The sequence below is a fragment of the Heterodontus francisci genome, unplaced genomic scaffold (assembly GCF_036365525.1).
Source record: "Heterodontus francisci isolate sHetFra1 unplaced genomic scaffold, sHetFra1.hap1 HAP1_SCAFFOLD_49_2, whole genome shotgun sequence".
Taxonomy (NCBI): Eukaryota; Metazoa; Chordata; class Chondrichthyes; order Heterodontiformes; family Heterodontidae; genus Heterodontus; species Heterodontus francisci.
The window spans coordinates 7,977,802-7,989,288 of record NW_027140919.1 but is presented as its reverse complement, the minus strand read 5'-3'; positions in this window follow the sequence as shown (position 1 = coordinate 7,989,288).

The window sequence follows — 11,487 nt, the reverse complement described above, 5'->3', positions numbered from 1 at the left end:
TTGGAATCAGTTCAGAGAAGGTTCACTGGACTGATTCCTGGGATGAAGGGGTTGTCCAGTGAGGAATGGTTGAACAGGTTGGGCCTGCACACATTGGAGTTTAGAAGAATGAGAGGTGATCTTATTGAAACATACAAGATTCTGAGGGGACTTTTCAGGGCAGTTGCTGGGAGGATGTTCCCCTTGTGGGGGAGTCTAGAACGAGGGGGCACAGTTTTAAAATAGAGGGTCTCCTATTTATGACAAAAATGAGGAGGATTTTTTTTTCTCTCAGCGGTTGGTTTGACTCTGGAATACTCCTCCCCAGAGAGCAGTGGAGGTTGGGTCATTGAATATATTCAAGGCTCAGTTAGATAGTTATAAGCAGTTTTAAGCAGCAAGGGAGTCAGAAATTATGGTGGGGGGGTGGGTGGTGGTGGCGGGCAGGCAGGAAAGTGGAGTTAAGGCCGCTATCAGATAAGTCATGATCTTACTGAATGGCAGAGCAGGCCCAAGGGGTTGAATGGCCTACTCCTACTCCTATTTCTTATAATCTTGTGTCTAAAATGGAGGGCGTTCTCGCCAGATGCGTAAAATGGAGGGCGGGCCCACATACACCTCATACAATTGAAACCAATTTTTATAGCAGAGTCAATGCCATGTGTAAGATAGGGTCTAGTGCAGTCATAACTAGTGCATTGATAACTCAGCCTAGTGTAAAAAGCAACGAGGATGCAGAATTCTACAATGCATTCAGGGAAACATTTTTCGGCCAGTATGTAGCAAGGCCAACTAGAGATGAGTCAGTTCTACTCTTAGTTTTCGGGAATGAAGCTGGGCCGGTGGAAGGCTATTTAGTAAAAGTGGACTGGAAAAAGCTACTTGAAGATAAATCAGTGTCAGAACAGTGGGAGGGAATGATTTCATCTTGGAGGATTTATTATTCCAAATCTATTTTTTATTTTCAGAGAAATTCAGGTTCATAAAAGACATTCACCTTCCAATTGTTGCCTGACTGTCTCAGCTTTTGTATATTGTCCCCAATCTTTTTCTTCCACGTGTCTATCTTTAATCAGACATTGGCAAACCACTTCAGTCTCTGAGGACATCTACTGTAAAGACCTTCAGTTGTGTGTATCTGGGAGGGACACAATCCACAATCGAATTCACAGCATATTCAATCAACCAAAATTTTCAACTTCATTCAAACACCTCGATATCCTGCCTCTGCACAGATAACTGACCGTTCCACAGTGCAGGAATATCCGAATTGAAAGAAAGAAATGTCAGCTGCTCTTTTAATTTTTCAGACTGAACTATTTCAGGTTCCTACTCAACAAGGAAGTATTCAGAGAAAAGTCAGGATACGTATTGAAAGAGGAAGAGAGTGAATGAAATGGAAAGACAGAGAGAGAGAGAGAGAAAGAGAAGCCATCTGCTCCTGTATGTGTAAAGGACTGTGGGGAGAACGTCAGGTCTCTCTGTTCCTGCACCCGTTTTAACATTGTACCATTTAGTTTATATTGCCTCTCTCAACGTCTTCCTTCGAAAATCCAACACTTCACTTTTCTCAGCATTGTAGTTTACCTGACATGTGTCTGTCCAGTTAACCAGCCTGCCAATAGCTTCTTAAACTCTGCTGCTATTCTCTTCTCTCTTTACTACATTTCCAAAAAATTGTGTCATAGAAACATGCAAAAATAGGAGCAGGAGTAGACCATTTGACCCTTCGAGCCTGCTCTGCCATTCAATATCATCATGGCTTATCAACCAAAGTCAGTTACCTTTTCCCACTTTTTCCCCGTATCCCTTGATCCTATTAGCCCTAAGAAACATATCTAACACTTTATTGAATATATTTAATGATTTGGCCTCAACTGCTTTCCTTGCTAGAGAATTCTACAGGTTCAACTCTCTCTTGGGGAAGAAACCTAACCGCATCTCAGTCCTAAATGGCTTACCCCTTATCATTAGCCCATAACCCCTGGTCGTGTGCTCATGTCCATTGGGTCTCTTTTCTCTGGAGTTAACGACCCAATCACTCTTCATACGCCAGTCCCATAAATCAGTCTAGTAAACCTTCTTTGCACTCCCTCCATAGCAAGAACGTCCTTCCTCAGATAAGGAGACCAAAACTGCACACAATACTCCAGATGTGGCCTCACGAAGGCCTTGTATAATTGCAACAGGATATCTTAGCTCCTGTACTCGAATCCGTCACTATGAAGGCCAACAAACCATTTGCCTTCGTAAGTGCCTGCTGCACTTGCATGCTTACTTTCACGACTGGTGCACAAGGACACCCAGGTCTCGCTGCACCTCCCCCTTTCCCAATCTGTCGCCGTTCAGACAATAATCTGCCTTTCTGTTTTTGCCACCAAAGCGGATAACCTCACACTTTCCATATTATACTGCATCTGCCATGCATTTTCCCAGTCACTCAACCTGACCAAATCACACTGGAGCTTCTTTGCATTTACCTCACAGCTCACTCTCCTTCGATGGTCTGCCCTGTAAACCCAAGTCAGGTCATTCATATATATCAACAAGAGCAGTGGTCCCATCCAAACCTCTGGAGGGCATCACTCTATACCTCCCTCCTGTCTGAGACAACCGTTCAGCACTGTGTTCTGTCTCTTGGTAAGTGTTAGATACAGAAGAGAGGGAGGCAGAGAGAGAGACAGAGAGAGGGTGGGTGAGAGACAGAGAGAGGGAGGGAGAGTAAGAGAGAAAGAGCGAGGGAGGGAGAGCTAGAGAGAGGGATGCATAGAGAGACAGAGAGGGAGGGAGAGAGACAGACATAGAGAGAGGCATAGAGAAACAGATAGTAAGGGAGAGAAGGAGAGAGAGAGAGGGAGGGAGAGCTAGAGAGCAGGAGGCAAAGAGAAAGAGAGAGACAGAGAGAGGGTGGGAGAGAAAAAGAGATAGATAGAGAGAGGTGAGAGGGAGAAGAGAGGGAGACAGAGAGAGAGAGACAGACAGAGCAAGTTAGACAGAGAGAGGAGAGAGGGAGACAGACAGAAGTATGGAGTGATAGAGTGACAGAAAGAGGGAGACAAAGATAGATAGACAGAGGGAGAGGGAGAAGAGAGGGAGGTAGAGACAGAGCAAGGGAGTCAGACAGGCGTGGAGTGAGTGACAGAAACAGAGAGAGGGAGGGAAAGAGAGAGAGATATGGAGAGAGGGAGACAGAGAGAGCTGGAGAGAGTGATGCAGAGAGACAGGGAAACAGAGAGGGAGGGAGGGAGCGAGAGAACGAGGGAGGGAGGGAGAGATGAAGAGAAGGAGGCATAGAGACAGAGAGAGGGAGGGAGAGATAAACAGAGAGGGAGGAAGAGAGAGACGAAGTGAGGGAGGCATAGAGGGACAGAGACAGAGAGACAGAGAGAGAGAGATGGAGGGAGAGGGAGAGATGAGACTAAGTGAGTGAGGCATAGAGATAGAGAGAGACAGGGAGGGACAGAGAGGGGGAGGCATAGAGAGACGAGAGAGGGAGGGTGAGAGAGAGACATAGAGGAACAAAGCGGGAGACGACGTGAGGGACCCGTATGGAGAGAGATTGAGGGAGAGACAGACAGACAGAGAGAGTAAGAGCAAGTGAAAGAGGGAGGGAGAGACATATAGGGAGGGAGAGAAAGGGAGACATATTGGAAGGTGAGTGAAAGAAAGGCAAAGAGGGAGAAGAGTGCGAGACAGAGAGAGAGAGAGAGAGAGACAGAGACAGAGACAGAGACAGAGGCAGAGACAGAGCAAGGGAGACAGAGAGAGTAAGAGGGCAGAGAGAGGCAAGGAGTGAGAGAGTGACAGAAACAGAGAGAAGGAGGGAGAAAGAGAGAGAGAGGGGGAAAGGGAGGGAGAGGGAGAGTGACAGAGAGATGCTTTCCAGATTTCCAGCATCCACAGAATTTTGCCTCAGATAAAAAGACCCTGCACTGCCAGAACTGTCCCAACCTTTTAACCTGTCTGGACCCCTCATGATTTTGAACACAGAATACAGAACATACCTAAAATGGCTGACTGATGTCTGGTTTTCTACGTTCTCAGAGAGGAGTGTCAGACAGGCAGATAGAGAGTAAACACAGACCGATAGGGTGAGTGAGACACACAGAATGATAGCAGTCATTTTGTCATATAACATAGGAAGAGAAGGAGGCCATGTTGCCCTTCATCCCTGTTCTGTCATGAAACAAGCTCATGGCTGATCTGTGATCTCAGATCATATATCCATTTTGGCCCCTTATCACTTATTACCTTTGGTTATCAATAAACTATCAAACTCAGATTTAAAAATGAACAAGTGGCTCAGCATCAATTTCCGTTTGTGGAAGAGAGTTCCACTTGCTCCGGTACAGTTTGAGATTTAAAAAAACCTCGTTCCTCGCAAATCCCCTCAGCCTTTTCACTCTGCCGGCTCCAGACGGAATTGGCAACAAGACAGCAAGAAACAAACAGGAAACAGGGAGTTCAGGATAGAAAGGTTTCACCTGATGTTCTTGTCACAGAATTCTCTGTCATGGGAGAGGTCATCGCAGATCCTACAGAAATAAACGACTCATTAAGATCAGACAAAGAATTCGAATAAAATGGAGACCAGATAGGTGAAAGCGTTCAGTCTGTCATAAGAAGTGAAATAGTCAAGCAATGTTGTTACAGGAGAGTAAAAGCAAAATACTGCAGATGCTGGAAATCTGAAACAAAAACAAGAAAACAAGAACCCTAGTTCCGAAGAAGGGTCACTGACCCGAAACGTTAACTCTGCTTCTCTTTCCACAGATGCTGCCAGACCTGCTGACTGATTCCAGCATTTCTTGTTTTTGTTACAGGCGAGGCCTGGCCTCCATCTGACTCCACTCAGATGGATGGATGAATGGATGGATGGATGGATATTAATAGAAATAAAGATATACATTTGTCTCGGTTGGAGATGGAATCATTTTTGGTCGTTCGAATACCTTCAGTCTTGTTACTAGCTGTCAACAGCTGTGTACAATTTCTAATTGCTCTGGTTTGATGTGGGTAATATTTATGTTTGAAAGGATTGTCTTATAACAATCCCCCGAGATGAAGTGGGATTGAGGGACTGGATTAAAGGTCAGTAATAGTGTAATGCACTTTACACGACTGAATAACAAACTCTGTTGTGTTAGTGTTTAATAAATCATACTAGTGTTGCACTGTCACAATAGTTAGCAGTTTTTTTTTAACAATAGGGATTGTTTTCCTCGCAGGGCTTTCGATAGTATTTTCCTTCATTGGCTGATGTATGGAATCTAAGAGCAGGAGGTTATGCTGGAACTGTATAAAACGCTAGTTAGACAACAGCTGGAGGACTGTGTACAGTTCTGGTCAGCACATTAAAGGACGGATGTGATTGCAGGAGAGAGGATAGAGAGGAGATTTATAGAGGATGTTGTCAGGAATGGAGAATTTTAGGTATGAGGAAAGATTGGACAGGCTAGAGTTATTTTTTTTGTAACAGAGGAGGCTGAGGGGAGATTTAATGGAGGTGCATAAAATTATAAGGGGCCTAGACAGATTGCATAGGAAAGACCAAAGAAGAATAACCCAAGCTCTCCAATCTATCCATATATCTGAAAGAACTGAAATAAAGACAGAGAGAGAGAGAAAGAGTGACAGAGAGAGAGTGAGAAAGATAGGGAGGGGGAGATGAGAGAGCGAGTGGCATGGAGAGAGGGAGGACAAGTGATAGAGTGGGAGGGAGGGAGAGAGAGATGGGTTGAGGGAGAGATAGAGAGAATGGCTGAGGGGCAGAGAGAAAGACAGGTTGATGGAGAGGGTGAGAATTAAATGTCCCAAACTGGTGGAAGAAGTTTGAGGGGCCTAACAACCTCCTCCGATCTTCCGAAGGGCTTTACTAATATTAAATCCTTAAATATACAGGGTCGCAATGCTAATTTTGAATAAATAAATAAATAAACTAATTGATAATAGTTTCTCCTTTAAGATTACTGATCGTATCGCCTCCGAATGTGTTAAAGTACTCGATGATTCTATTGTCCTTCTCGAGAGAGTGAGGGAGAGAGAGAACGAGAGAGCGAGAGGGAGAGAGAGAGAGAGAGAGAGAGTTTATTATTATCGCTGAATGAATAAATATTGGAGGATTCAATATCACGTTGTTCCCATCCTTGATCAAACTCCTCCAGACTCACTCGAAGGTTTAAACCTAAGGAGCAGTTCTGGTGGTACGGGGTCCCTGCCAGAGGTTGGGACTGACCCTCTCCCTTTCCCCCCTCCCCTCCCCCCCACCACACCTCGGTGTCACAGTGCTGGGTGAGGGGATTGACCCATGATCCCCTGACCCCAAATACAAGAAAAGGAGAGCAAAAATTATCTTGATCCATGTGAAATCATATTGACAATAAATTGAAACCCCGAGAGTGAAATATAAAAGGAGAAAAGAGAGATTTTAATGTTTCTAAAAACATTCTTTACACAGAGGGAAGGGGTTGTGTTTAGCTGCCTAAGTTGGTCAATGTGAATATATGTGCCTCTGTGGGGGTTTCTCTCTCTCTCTCTCTCGGTCAGTGGGAATGGATGTGTCTGGCTGTTGATTTCTATGTGTGTGTGTGTTTATCTGGACATGTCATTCTGCCTGTGTTTATTTGACTGTCATTGTGTCTGTGTGTGGCTCTGTCTCTCTGTGTTTGTGTTTCCAATGCTGGATGTGAGGGTGGGAGAGAACACCGAAGGACACTCTCTCATCCAGTGGACACCTCATGAGTGGAACTGAAGAACAGAAAAGTATAGAAAACTAGAATAGCTTTTGTGTATAGACCCCCTGGTAGCAGTTCTGAGGTGTTAGATTGTATAAATGTACAAATTAGACAAGTGTGGAACAAAGGCAGAGTAGTATTAATGGGGGATTTTAAATTACACACAGATTGGGAGAGGCAGACTAGCACCTGTCAGAAAGGTCGTGATTTTCTGGAATGTGTCCGGGATAGTTTCCGACAGCAATATGTCCCAGATGTAACGAGGGGACAGGTAATATTTGATTTAGTTATGAGTACTGTGCTAAATTTAATTAGTAGCCTAACTATGCGTGAACATTTATCAAACAGTGATCACAACATGATCGAGTTCAAGGTAACGTTTGAAAGTGAAAAGGACGAATCAGCTGCGAGAATTTTAGACTTGGGTAAGGCTGACTTTACCGGGATGAGGCAGAGACTGTCCACGGTAAACTGGGGAGATCTGTTAATGGGTCAAACGACTGAAGAACAATGGAGAATATTTAAAGAAACATTTAACACAATACAGAGCGAGTATATACCCCTGAGAGGAAAAAACTCCACTTCACAGCAAAAAAACAGCCATGGACTACCAAAGAGATTAGGGACAGCATCAAAGTAAAAGCAAGGGCTTACAAAAATGCAAAACACAGCACAGATCCGGCCGAATGGCATCGCTACAAAGACCAGCAAATGGTCACAAAGCAGCTTATAAGAGCTACTAAAAGGGATTATGAAAAGAAACTTGCAAGGAACATCAAAATCAATAAGAAGAAATGTTATAATTATATAAAGGGAAAGCGGGTGGTCAAGAGCAATGTAGGCCCACTAAAAGCTGAAAATTGAGATATTGTCATTGATAATGTGGAAATGGCAGACATGTTGAACAATTACTTTGCCTCAGTATTAACAGTTGAAAAGGAGGATAACTTACCGGAAGTCCCGAAAAATTAATAGCCGATAGGGGCAGGGACTTAATACAATTAACGTTAAGTAAAACATCAGTAACAAAGAAATTAATGCAATTAAATTGTGAGAAATCCCCTGGACCTGACGGTTTCCATCCGAGCGTGTTAAAGGAAGGAGGAGACCACATTGTGGATGCCCTAACTATAGTCTTTCAGAGTTCCCTAGATTCAGGAGTGGTCCTTCTGGACTGGAAAGTTGCACATGTCACTCCATTTTTAAAGAAGGGTGAAAGGGGGAACCAAGGAAATTACAGACGAGTTAGCCTGGCATCTGTGGTGAGCAAGTTGTTGGAGTCTATAAACAAGGACACAGTGACTAAACACCTCGAAAATTTCAGTTAATCAGGGACAGCCAGCATGGATTCATGACGGGAGGTCACGCCGGACAAATCTCATTGAATTTTTTTGAAGAGGTCAATAAGATACTGGACAGGTGAATGTCGATGGATGTTATTTATATCAACTTCCAGAAGGCATTTGATAAAGCCCCACATAAGAGACAGTTAACTAAGGTAGAATCCCAGGGAGTTGAGGACACATTATTGACATGCTTAGGAAGTTGGTTGAGTGGGAGCTGACAGAGAGACGGGATATTGGGTAAGTACTCTTATTGGCAGGATGTAACTAGTGGCGTACCACAGGAAACTGTGTTGGGGCTTTAATTATTCACACTATTCATTAACGACTTGGATGATGGCATAGTAAGTCATATATCCAAATTTGCTGAAGATGCAAAGTTAGGCAGCATTGTAGACCGTCTAAATGATAGCATAAAGTTACACGGAGATATAGACAGACTAGGTGAATGGACAAAACTGTGGCAGATGGATTTCAATGTGGGCAAGTGTGAGGTTGTCCATTTTGGACCAATAAAGTATAGAGCAGGGTACTTCCTAAATGGGAAGAGGTTAAGCACAGTGGATGTCCAAAGAGACTTGGGGGTTCAGGTGCATAGATCTTTAAAATACCACAAGCAAGTGCAGAAAATGATCAAACAGGCTAATGGAATGCCAGCATTTATATCTAGAGGAATGAAGTATAAAGACACAGAGGTTATGCTGCAGCTGTACAAATCCCTGGTTAGACCCCACTTGGAGTACTGTGAGCAGTTCTGCGCACCACACCTTAGGAAGGCTATATTGGCCTTGGATGAAGTGCAACGTAGGTTTACAAGAATGACACCTGGACTACAGGGGTTAAGTTACGAGGCGAGATTGCACAAATTAGACCTGTTGTCGCTAGAATTTAGAAGGTTCAGGGGTGATCTGATCGAAGTCTTCAAGATGTTCCAGTAAAAGACAGGCTAGATAAAGATAAATTAATTCCACTGTTCGAAGATTCTAAACCTAGGGTTCATTGTCTACAAATTAGGGCCAGACCATTCAGGGGAGATGTTCGGAAATACTTCTTCACGCAAAGAGTGGTATAGGTTTGGAACTCTCTCCCACAAACAGCGGTTGAAGCAAGAACAGTTGTTAGCTTTAAATCTGAGATAGACTTTTGATAATAAGGGATGTGGGCCAAAGGCAGGTATATGGAGTTAGGCTGCGGATCAGCCATGATCTAATTGAATGGTGAGAAAGGCTAGAGGGGCTGAATGGCCTATTCCTGTTGCTATCTTCCTATGTTCCTATAATCTCTTATTAAGGATCTTTCATCTTAACAACTCCGATGAATATACCGAAATACGCTGCACAAAATATCAACCAGTTGTATCATAATACTTGTCAGAACAAAAGCGCCTCTCTCAAATTCTGCCTATGGTGGGTTTATATGGGCTGATGATGCAAGTTTAGGTGGGACAGTAAGCTGTGAGGAGGGCACAAAGAGACTTCAAAGAGATTGACAGGTTAAGTGAGTGGGCAAGAAATTGGCAGCTGGAATATCATGTGGAAAAATGTGAGGTTCTTCACTTCGGCAGGAAAAATAGAAACACGGAACATTTTTCAAATGGTGAGAAACTGTCAAATGTTGGTGTTCAGGAAGGATATAATTTTCTTCGAGGCGAGGAGAGAGAGAGAGTGAGAGAGATAGAGATGGTGTGAGGGAGAAGGCGAGTATTAAATGTCCCAAAGATTCTACACAGGGTGCATTATAAAACAAAACACCTGACATCAAACACACATAAGGAGAGATTAAGGCTGATGACCAAAAGCTTGGTCAAAAAGATTAGTTTTAAGGAATGTCTTTAAGCAGGTATGAGAGGCAGAGAGGCAGAGAAGTTGAGAAAAGGAATTCCCCAGTGTTAACAGCATTAATTCCTGATTATTGGTAGAGATTTGTTAGGAAAGGGTATCAACATTTACGGTGCCGAGACAGTTGATGTGGATAAGAAGCAAATCAGCTGTGATCTGAGTGAATGGGTGGGACATGCTCGAGGGGCCGAATGGCTTCCTTCTGTCTTCCTCAGGGTTTTATTTATATCACTGCCAATGCAATGTTGGTTTTCTGTTTGAAAAGAGCTGATAAGGTCGGGGTTCTCTCTGGTCTCCCTGAACCCTCCCGCCAGCCTTGGAACGACTCATTGATTCATGTCGAACGGAACCAGTCAAGGGTCCTGGTCTATATTTGCTGAGCCTTCCCGTCTCACTAAGTTTCTCTTCTATATTCGACTGTACATCACCCTTACTGTGCATCCACTCTATATCCCATCCACCTGCCAAATTAGTTTAACCACCCTCCACCCCCAGACAGCACCAGCAAACCTCCCAGCAAGGCTGTTGTTCCCATTGCAGTTCAGGTGCAACCCGTCTAACTTGTACAGGTCCCACCTTTGCCAGAAACAGACCATTGATCCAGGAAACTAACGCCCTCCCTCTTGCCATGCATTCATATGCTCGATCCTCTTATTCCTATACTCACTAGCACGTGGCACTGGGAGTAATTCAGAACGTTTGTGGTCCTGCTTTTTAATTTGCTACTTAGCACCCTAAATACTTGTTGCATCACCTCATCCCTCTTTCTACTTATGTCGCTGGTACCAATGTGTACCACAACCTCTGACTGTTCACAATAGTTCCCCCACTCTTTTTCCTACCCTGCTGTGCAGCTGAGCCACCGGTGGTGCCACTGACCTGGCTTTTGCCGCGTTCCCCTGCGAAGCTCTCTTCCCCCAACAGTATCCAAAGTGGAACATCTGTTAGAATTGGAAATGGACAAAGGGGACACCTGCACTATCTGCCTAGTTCTTCTACTCTGCATGTGGGGGTCACCCAATTCCCTTTCTACATGAGCAGTCTTTACCTGCAGTGTGACCACCTCGCTTTACGTGATATCTACGATGATATCAACCTCGCAGATGTTCCACAGTGTCCCCAACCGCAGCTCAAGATCCGAAACGCGGATTTCGAGTCGCTGCAGCTGGAGACACCTCCTGCACACGTGTTCGCCCTTTACACTGGAAGTGTCCCTGACTTCCCAGATCTCTCAAGAGGAGCATTCCAGGTTTCCGAGCTGCCCTGCCATAACTTACCCTTAATTTATACCCTTAAATTACCCAACAATTAGATTATTGACACAAAGGACCTTGGGTCCCGAAAAGAAACGACCTACTATATTTAAAAAAAACTGTAGACCTTTCCCTTTACCTTTACTTTCCAAACCAGCTACTTGGAGTTATTCTCTAACAACTGTTATGCACCAACTGTTGAGCATTGAAGAAACTTTATTATCTAATACAATATTTAAAATGCTTTTTTTTTCTTTCAAGAATCATTTTATTCCAGGCTTTACCATGTATTGTTTATCTATTCATTTGATTCCTCCAATAATCATTCCGTTGTCTTTGT